The sequence below is a fragment of the Thalassophryne amazonica genome, chromosome 16, assembly GCF_902500255.1.
Source record: "Thalassophryne amazonica chromosome 16, fThaAma1.1, whole genome shotgun sequence".
Lineage (NCBI taxonomy): Eukaryota > Metazoa > Chordata > Actinopteri > Batrachoidiformes > Batrachoididae > Thalassophryne > Thalassophryne amazonica.
The window spans coordinates 51,237,345-51,243,441 of record NC_047118.1 but is presented as its reverse complement, the minus strand read 5'-3'; positions in this window follow the sequence as shown (position 1 = coordinate 51,243,441).

Here is a 6,097-nt window from a genome sequence, read left to right as displayed (position 1 = left end):
TTGTTGTTTGTTTGTTTGGTTGGGGTTTTTTTTTTCATTTTAAAGCATTGGAGATCATTTTAGATGAACAGCCTATAATTTTTTGCACCTGCATATAGGTTTTCCCCTCTCCAATCAACTTTTTAATCAAACTACGCTGTTCTTCTGAACAATGTCTTGAACGTCCCATTTTCCTCAGGGTTTCAAAGAGAAAAGCATGTTCAACAGGTGCTGGCTTCATCCTTACATAGGGGACACCTGATTCACACCTGTTTGTTCCACAAAATTGACGAACTCACTGACTGAATGCCACACTACTATTATTGTGAACACCCCCTTTTCTACTTTTTTTTTTTACTAATAGCCCAATTTCATAGCCTTAAAGAGTGTGCATATCATGAATGCTTGGTCTTGTTGGATTTGTGAGAATCTACTGAATCTACTGGTACCTTGTTTCCCATGTAACAATAAGAAATATATTCAAAACCTGGATTAATCTTTTTAGTCACATAGCACTATTATTATTCTGAACACTACTGTAGTTGTTACTTTAAGCTAAAGGATCAATGTCATGTGGGTTAAGTTTAGAAGAAGCTCTCTCTTTTGTAAGTGTCTGCTAAAAGAAAGTCAAGACAGTCAAATCTTATGTTTATTTTTGATAGTTCTTGCTCCAGATGGCATCAACCAGAGACCAGTGTCTCAACATTCCTGCTGCCTTCCATGACTCTGGTCCACAATCTGAATTTTTATTTATTTATTTATTGCCCTTAACACACAGTATCCCAGTCAAAACAATGTTCTGCATCACATAATAGAGAAGCTTGAATCTTCGACTGGACTGGGTTGCTTGACGCGAGGACGTTTCGCTTCAAATCGCAGAAGCTTCCTCAACTAAAATTCTTGCTCTGGTGGTCTGACTTCTGTCTTGACTCTTGTAGAGAAGAATAATCAAGAAGTCACAAAAGCTGGAGTTTTAAACCTAACCAGACCCCTCCTACCAAGAGGCAGACTGCTATAGACTAGTGACTAAACAATAGCTCTAATTAGCACCTATTGTGCTCTAGTTAGCACCCTCCTAATGACAGGGCAGCTGTCCCTCTCCTGATGGCTCCCTTGACGACTCTGCTGATGACGTGAATGACTCATTGCCATGAAGAAAAGACTGAAACTGCTTTGACCTGAGTACCCCATTGTAAACAGGGGATAAAGCATGTCTCAGACCCCCTCCCCGTTTAAGGCTGGGTTTCAAACGTTTCACAAAGAATGCCTCCTTGACCCCTCTCTCAAACCATTTCTTCTCTCTGGCTAATATTTTAACTTCCTTGTCCTCAAACGTGTGGTTAGTGTCTTTAAGGTGGAGATGAACTGCAGACTGAGGCCCACTGCCGCCCTCTCTGCGGTGCTGGTATAGCCTTTTGTGTAAAGGTTGCTTAGTCTCACCTATGTAGTGTTCGTTACAGTTTTCCTGACATCTGATAGAATACACTACATTGCTCTGTTTGTAACTAGGGATCCTGTCCTTAGGGTGAACTAATTTCTGTCTCAAGGTGTTAACCGGTTTAAAGTAAACTGGGATTTTGTGCTGTCTGAAGATCCTCTGTAGTTTTTCCCCTACTCCTGCTAAATAAGGGAGAGACACTCCTCTGCCTACACAAAAATGTAGTTGTAGCCAGGTAGGAGTAAATGAAGAATTACACAAATTAAAAATGCTCCAATCATATTGGAGCATTTTTTTGTCTGATTATAAATTATTTGTCTGATCATAAAGTTTCCAAAAAGGTGTAGCATGGCTTATGTGACTGAACGTTATGTTGTTAAAAACAGCAAAAATGATGACAAAGGTCACTTTCAGTTTATACATGGGTCAAAAGTTTAAAGTTGCTCCAATGTTGGTAAAACATGATGAAAATTATTGGTTGCACTAATAGGATTGATGAATGGAATAGTTCTGTTGAATGTTTGGTCTCCAAAGTAATGCTCAAACAAGGTTGACATCCATTGGATTCTATAATATATGTTACCCCATAACTTAATTACTAAGAATAACAAATGGTGCAGACTATTCCTTTTTAAAACACTTAACTAATAATCTGCATCAAAAACCTACTTGGCTCATGAACTAATTGGAGTTGTAACAATTCCCCCTACAGCATATAGTTGCATCTGGGCCACCAGGGTGCACATGGTTATTTGCCTTTTTAAGACATTTGTGGTCATCCGTTCTTCCGGTTGCACTCAAACTGGCGTAGCTTGCATTAATAAATCAATCTAATAGTGTAAACGAGACTGGACAAAGTGCGTAACATATAATAAATACATACTTTGTGACACAACCACATCCCTTTATTTTGCATTTCCTTAAGTAGCATACAGCAGTCAGAGAATATTGTCCTGCTGGCCAACACTGCTTCTTGCTTCACGGGGCTTCGTATGAGTCAATATTTCAAAGTTGACTTGGTCATTAAACATCCGACTGCCATTGTCACTTTTGTGTCTTTTTGATTCTGTTATTTGTCCAGCCACTGTCAATTAGCTGGTAAACACAAGCAGCACTAACAGCTAGCAGTGCTAACTGCTTCTCACAGTCCTCTGGGCAAAGATCGCTAACCTGACATCGCTTCTTCTTCTCCAAGCCTTCATAGTCACACACTTACAAAATCAGAAACTTGCACGGCTTTCTCATAAACACGTAAAAACAAAATATAACAAAAAGTGGAGGTCAAGTATTGTAAATAACAATATGTTTAATTTGGCTGACTGGAAGAAAAACAGACGTTGACGAAGTAATGCATTGTGGGGGGTTTTTTATTATTTTTTTTCCTATGTACATGCAGTCAAATTCAGCGCTCAACGACAGATCTTTTTTAGATGTAGTTTGAAGAAAATGTCCAAACGGTTGCATTGGAATGATAAAAATTGTAACAGTCATGCTTCAGAGCAAACAGATGTCACTAAACAACCAAACAACGACTTTCCTCTGGACAAACTAGTTGGCACAGCAGAATTAATCACTTGACTTTGTGCTGTTAAAGATTACTGTCATAGTAATGGACAACCTCAAGTCAAAAAAAGTGGAGACAACATGGAAAAGTGCAAAACCACATAACTTTTATTTCATTACAGACAGTGTGACTTAGATATTTCATGTTTTGTGGTGTCAACTTTTCATTTATGTATACATCCATTCCTGCATTTAAAGCCTGCAACCCATTTGGAAAAAGTTGGGACACTAAAGCATTTAACACTTTATAAGTTTCTATTTCTTTTTACAACACTTAAAAGATGTGCTGACATTGAGGATACAAAGTGATGAAGTATTTCAGGTGTTGTTTTGTGCCATTCTTCCTGAAAACATGTCTTAGGGGCCCCCTCACACAGTGCGAATTTGGCCAATTTGAGTATAAGTTGCTCATGAAGCAGGAATTGTGTAAAATCGTAGCTGCATTGTACACCTGTTGCTACAACTATTTGTGCACACCAGCGGCTGAAAGACAGAGTGTGCACTGTGCGAGCCCATCAAACCCTGTCATGGCAGGTGTCTGCCATATTCCAAGTGACGCACACGAACATCTAACACTGCTCGTTTGGCACTTAGAAAATGTGTGGCCATTCACACTATTTACAACAACAGTCAGCAGACAATCATTGTCGAGCTGGCAGTGAAATTTGTCTAAGTGCCCCACAACTGAAGTTGCCAAGTGCACATGTGGTGTGCCAGAGTGTCGGCTCACCTCACAACACATCTGTGCATGTGGTTCGTGAAGCATATCTCATCTGATCAGAGTGACATCTTGGTCTGTGCACTGACAGGACAGGGGGCGTGGCTGGCTGTCCACAGCTGTTGAGACATCTCTGCTTCTGGACATCACAGCTGCAGCATACGTGCCTTGTTTTAATGGATGTACATGTGTGCTTGTGTGGAAATGCATAAAAACGGACAGTCAGTCCGTTTGGACATGCAGCAGGCGATCTGAACGTGACGTCTGACAGGACACACATGTCGGGCTGTGAGCGGTGCGCCGCAGGACCAGGAGAACCCAACAGTGCAACAAATACACCACTTTCAGTCATGTATCAGCAGAAATACACTGTACCAAACACTGTTTGGTGAGTTATCACAGCGCTTTTTTTCTTTTTTTGAAAATATGTTTATCTGCTTGTTGATTTTTGCCATTTCACACTCATGTTATAGACAGGTTTTGTAGCACAGTTGTAAAGTTTCCATCTGGTAATCAGAGCATGCAGGTTCAAATCCCATGAGTGGCTTTTTTTATTTTAATATAACCAGGGTTATTTAACCATGGGGTTCTGTATTGCATCCCCTTTTATGTATTATTTATATCAACCCAGTGATATTCACTAATTATACAGCTGGTTTTTATTTTATTTTCCTCCACATCAGCGGTGCAATGTGGTGCACTGCGTTCCTGCTCGAAAAACAGTCGCACCGGCATTGTGCATGTCTGCACGTCGGCGCGATGTTTTGTGGTGCACTCATATGAGCTCTACCGCCGTGAGTTGCCCGGGGTTGTACATATTCACACTATGTGTGAAAGGGACTTTAAGGGTGCCGTCACTTAGCAAGAATAAGCAGAAATCAAGCAAAGTCACCCAGAATGAGGGGAAAAAAAGCCAAAGTTCGACACGCATTCGGGAGGGACAGATATTCCGATGGCTGTATACGAATGCCGTTCGAATACTTAGAATGTGGGTGGAACCCGCCTTGACTGAATCATGCACAGTCCGTGTGCATGCCTACGAATGCAGTCCAAATCTAGATTGAACACAGTACGAATACTTAGACTGCTGTAAGATTGCAGTAAGAAGAAGAAGGATGTACATGGACTGCCATACAGGTGTGGTTCTGGTACCACCGGAGGTCTAGGTGGAAGGGGAGAAAGGGGAGGGGCATGGCAGAGCAAGCCCCACTATCTTCTGAAAACCTGTCATGTCTCTCTGCTGGACTTTGAATGACATCCAACTGATGACATGTAACCCAGGGTCCACTTACGATCGCATCTCTGTAGTGCATGTAAACTCAAGTGATCAGATCATTACGGCCATCAGTTCGCTGACATGCACACTCATTACCGGTGTGGCAGTTATAGCAAACAGCCCACAATGCATCACAGAAAACCCATATTCAGGAGAAGTTTGATTACATGTATTAGGCCATATATTGATTATCATACATAATCCTGAAAAGTGTGGAGGCGTGGCTAAGAAAGTGGATGGACAGAAATGCAAACTCATTCACAAAGGAGTAGGAGTTATCAAAAGACTTTTATCTGGAAATCAGGCAGAGGTTTGGTACACAGTTTGACAGTCAGCGATGCAGAAGTGACAGTCGTTAGGCAGAGGCGAGGTTCAAAAACAAGCTAGGTTCAAACAAGGTGAGGCAAAGTTCACAAGCTGTGGCAGGAGAGTGGTCCGAAAGCAAACAAGATCCAAACATGGTGAGGCAAAGTTCACAGGCTGTGGCAAGAGCGTGGTCCAAAAAGCAACACAGGATCATACACGGCAAGGCAAAAGAACAAAGACTAAACAACGGCGATGATAAAATACAAAGGCTGGAACGAGGGCAGAAGCACAAGGCAAAAAGCACAACAAACTGGCAGTGACAAACAACACACAAGGCTTTAATAGTCAGCAGGCAATCAGGGCGTGAAGTGAGACAGGTGTGGAGAACATTCAGGAAAGGGGGCGTGGTCAGAAATGACATGAGGAAAGACCGCAGACAAGAAGTTCAGTGAGAGATGGAGCGTGACTGACAGGACCAAAGGCAAAAATAATCCTTGACAGTAACAACATCCAAAACCAACAGGGAACCAAATAAAATACCTAAAACAAAGACAAGTCAAACCAAAATCCTAAAAAAACATTAAGGAACAAAGAATCAAACTAGGAAAACAAACAGGGGTTTGCATTAGTTTGTCACCTCATGTTTTTGTCTCTATTGTTTTCCATGCATATATTCCACACAACTGGACGATGAAATCATCCAAAAAGAGCCCCATGGCTGCTGTGGTCATTGTAAAAAAAAATTAAAAAGTATTTCTTTGCATTGAACACTCCAGGTCTGCTACATGTTATGGACATGATACAACAGGATGGGTAC